This window comes from Pongo abelii, chromosome 13 (assembly GCF_028885655.2).
Source record: "Pongo abelii isolate AG06213 chromosome 13, NHGRI_mPonAbe1-v2.0_pri, whole genome shotgun sequence".
Taxonomy (NCBI): Eukaryota; Metazoa; Chordata; class Mammalia; order Primates; family Hominidae; genus Pongo; species Pongo abelii.
This window is the reverse complement of record NC_071998.2, coordinates 125,635,769-125,639,945: the sequence shown is the minus strand read 5'-3', so window position 1 is coordinate 125,639,945 and position 4,177 is coordinate 125,635,769. Positions and strand designations below refer to the sequence as shown.

The following is a 4,177-nucleotide window of genomic DNA, read 5'->3' as shown; positions in this document are numbered from 1 at the left end:
GCCCTACCGGGGCAGGCAGGAGCAGGGGGCAGTTTGGAATTAGAGTCCAGCACCCCAGGAACCCACAGACCAGGTCCTCAAGGAGACCCCAGGGCAGGGAGCGGGCGCCCTGCCTCCAGCCCCCGCGCGCCCCTCCCCCTGCTGGCTTTGTCCGTCCTGGCTCCAGGCACACAGTGCCAGGCTCAGGGGCCAGGGGCAGGCGGGGACAGGCGCCGCCCATCCCAGTGCGGGGCCATCCATCTTGGTCGACCCTATTAAAATACATTATAAAAGGAAGAAAAGGGTGGGCCAGAGGGTGAACGGGGAGAAAAATGATACTGCCAGCGCCTTTGTTTGTCCTTTTTCCCTGAGCCCCGGAACAGAGAAGATGAAAGGGACCTGGGGGCTATGGCTCCTGGGCCGGGGAAGGCGGAGCTCAGTGGGGGGACTGTGGGAAGAAGACGCACCCGCGGCACCCGCGGACGCCGCAACTCCCCTGGGCCTGCCCCCGCCGCCACTGGCCTTTGCACCCTCAAATACCACAGCAGCCTCAGCACCAGAGGAGTGCCTGCCTCCCAGCTCCCTACAGAGGCGGTGTCCAGCGCCAAGCCAGGTGGGCTGCAGACCCAGGGCAGGGCTGCAGGCTCCAGCTGCACCTCGGGGGAGGGGTGCAAGGCACCGTCCTGCTGGTTTTGCAAAGACGAAGCGTCGGAGATGGGCCCCAGCAGCCAGTCGGGAGTGGCACATGGGCAGCCGGGGTCTGCGTCCTGCTGCTGGGGAAAGGGCAGAGCTGCCTCGAGGTGGGTGCTCCCCAGGAGTCTCCCAGTGCCACCCCCAGGAGACGAAGCCACATGGCCCATGACGAAGCGGAACCACACGGTGACACCCCCAGCTCCCCTCCCAGGTCTAGAACCAGGTCAGGGCAATGCTTTTGTGAACATTTGCACTTTCACCCTCAAAACCACCTGTTATGGGGGTGCCTTTGCTCCTGGCAAAAGATACGCTGCAGCCGCCACCCCCAGCACCTCAGACTGTGCTCTTATTTGGGAATAGGGTCATGGCAGGTGTGATTCATTCAAATAAGGTCATGCTGGTGTTGGGGGGGGGCCTAATTTGATATGACCCGTGTCCTTGTAAGTGGACGTGATGTGTCAGGGGCAACAAGAGTTCTGAGCAAGGCCCCTACCAGGCCTGGGAAGTCAGAAGCGGTAACAGCCTAAAGGATGACTGGGGTCCGGAGAGCAGGGAGGGTATCCCAGGCAGAGGGAATGGCCGGTGCAAGGGCCGGAGAGGACGCTGCCCATCGCTGCCCACCCTAAGCAGCAGGTGGCTTTGCCTGTCTGGTGGGCAGAGTTGGAGTGGGTGCAGGAGGAGCACAGTTGAATCCCACAAGGTCTGGTGAGTCACATTGAGTCTGGGTTTTATCGAGGGCACTGTGGAGCCACGGGAGGACTAGGAAGCAGGCCGTGGTCGGGTGTGAAGAAGCCCTGGAGGCCGGTGGAGGTGGAGGGGAGCTGGAGGCCGGTGGAGGTGGAGGGGAGCTGGAGGCCGGTGGAGGTGGAGGGGAGCTGGAGGCCGGTGGAGGTGGAGGGGAGCTGGAGGCCGGTGGAGGTGGAGGGGAGCTGGAGGCCGGTGGAGGTGGAGGGGAGCTGGAGGCCGGTGGAGGTGGAGGGGAGCTGGAGGCCGGTGGAGGTGGAGGGGAGCTGGAGGCCGGTGGAGTCCTGGGTGTGGGCACTCGGACTGGGCAGCGGCGGGGGGCTGGCGAGAAGGGCAGCAGAGGAGAGAGGACACCTGACTGTGTCTGCCAGACCCGTTCCCCAGAGGACGCTGCCCTCCCGAGGAACCTCCCTCCTCTCTCCACCCACGGGGGCAGGCGCATTCCTGGCTGGCACCTCGGGGCATTTAGGATTTCTGCCTAACGCACTCTCAGCCAGTCACCTGGGCTGTGCGTGAGTTCACGTCTTCAGGAGCTGGGGACTACGAGGCATCACAAAAGTGGCCACGAGAGGCAGGTGAAGGCCCCCAAAGTCTCCACCATCGTCCGCCTCAGAAAATCACTTGTCTGATGGTAAGGGATGAGACGTGGGGTGGCATCGGCATTGGTATGGGCCTTGGGCGGGGAGAGGGTTTGTGTCATCCAATCGCAAAGCTAAGTGTGTTGCTTCACTTTAGGCATCAACCAGTCTGTCCAGGCCACACAGCGCACAGATACTGGGTCAGATATTACCCTGGTTGTTTCTTCAAGGTGTTTTTGGAAGAGACTGACATTTCAGTTGGCAGAGTAAAGCAGATTACCTTCCCTAATGTAGACTGCCGGCCTGTGCACGGGGCAAGGCCCTGCCTCCCGCCACCCCCACCTGCAGGGGAGCCTCATCTGTGTGCTCCATGTTTGAGGCTGCCTGAAAGATTCCCTGGGAGAATCCCTCTCCACTTGGAACCACTGACTTGGAGAGTGGTCTCAGTTACCTCTGGGCACACCAAGGCCGGGGAGCGAGCCCGTCTCACGCCGTGTGACCACCCCCTCCTAACGGTGGAAACCGGCCCTCTCCACCCAGGGCGCCCACCTCCACCTGGAGGGGTCAGGTCCTCAGGGATCAGGTGTCTGTGAAAACAATCCCGAGAGTCATCCGGAAGCTCCATTTCCAGCCAGGGTTAGGGTTCCAGAGGTCGCCCTGAGTGTGTTATGCACACGACCTATCAAATACACTCCTTTCCTCGCGGCACCCCCAGGAGGTCGGGGTGTTTGCTGGGTTCCACCCGTGCCCTCAGCTCGTTTTCACTGTGGTCCGATCAGCTCAGGCAGAGCCCAGCAAACACCCCAACCCCCTGGAGGTGCCACGAGGAAAGGAGTGTCTTCAGAGAGCTTCCGGGGGAGCCAGCCCTATGAAGCCCTCCACGTTCACCAGGAGTTCATCGCAGCTGCAGCCAGGCTGGGAAGGAGAGGTGGCCGCAGGCAGGCAGCGTGTCTGTTCCGGATGAAACCGCAGCCCCAGCCCTGCCCCCTGGAGCCCTCTCTGGTGCTGGGTGGACAAAGCTGCAGTGCACAGGCCAGAGAAGGCCAAGGAGCCACCCAGGTGAGGCCCGAGCTGCCTGGAGTCATCTGTGTGGACCCCAGGCCACGTAACTGCCTCAGCACACCCGACCTCCAACTCACATTCCTCACAGGCGTCCCGGGAAAGGGGACCACCCACTCGGCAGGAGCTCCCTGAGCCAGCTCTGTGGATGGAGCAAACTGACTTGGAAATCAAAGTGATGCCCAGACGAAGCAAGAGACAGCCCCGGACCAGCCCCCGGGCCACACCCGCGCACCAGCCAGGACCAGGCCCCGCGGAGGCTCGCTGGGAAGCTGGTGCTGTGTTGTTTCCCCGCCAGCTGCTTGCTTCCTCCCGGGCTCACTGGAGTGCAAACTGCTTTCGCTTGTTTGAAATGGAAATTTTTTCCTCTCTTTATACTTATTGTCACTTGTATTTTTCTCCCCAGAAATGGGGATTTGGACGTGAAGGCGGCTCGTGTGTGCGTTTCCGTGTGCGTGAACAGACACATCTGTTTCCACTTTGGGTTGGGGGGGTTGGTGCAGGGCGAGGGCTGCAGTCTGAGCCAACAGAGTCTAGGCAAGCAGAGACAGAAGCCTGTGGAGGGGGCAGGGCGTGGGCAGAAGCAGCCCCTGCGGGTGGGGCTGAGACCAGGGTTCCTCTCCACCAGCCCCTTACAGCTGCGTCAGGTGTGGGGGTTCCAGGGACCTCTGCTCCTTCCCATGGCTTTGGAGGCTGTCAGGGCCTGCCCCAGCCACCCCCCGGGTCCTGGCTCTCACTGAGCCCTCTGTCTCCCTGCCTTTGCACCCAAGTTCCCCCAACCCCTTTATCTGTGTCCCTAGGAATGCCCTTATCCTTCCAGGCCCAGCTCCAGTTGGCTTCACCCCTCCAGAAGCCACCCTGCCAGTCTTTGCTCTAGCTTGAGTGCCTCGGGGTTTGCTGCAGACCTGGCCATGTGTTTGGGGTGAGCACAGACTTCAGAGTCCAGCAGCGTCAGGCCGCCTCTTGCCCTGCCTTCTCTCCGCGTGCTACCTCCCAGGCCTGGCTCACACAGGTGCTTTGTGGGGGGAGTGGAGATGAAGGCAAAGGTAACCACAAGGATAGTCCCCCCTCCAGGAGCCCAGCCTGCACTGCACGGACAGGGCGGTGGAACGACCTGCAGCAGA

At 62.0% G+C, this 4,177-nt stretch overlaps 1 long non-coding RNA gene across 2 annotated transcripts; it reads left to right on the top strand.

Moving 5' to 3' along the window:
* Positions 1-360: 360 nt before the first annotated feature.
* LOC129047747 (uncharacterized) lies at positions 361-3,428 on the top strand. 2 transcript variants are annotated; one of them, XR_008509514.2, is made up of 3 exons: positions 361-2,047; positions 2,152-3,053; positions 3,145-3,428. It is a non-coding gene; the product is annotated as an uncharacterized LOC129047747 (long non-coding RNA). The 2 variants fall into 2 exon arrangements; XR_010136478.1 differs by having other exon boundaries at positions 2,152-3,428.
* The last annotated feature ends 749 nt before the right edge of the window (positions 3,429-4,177 follow it).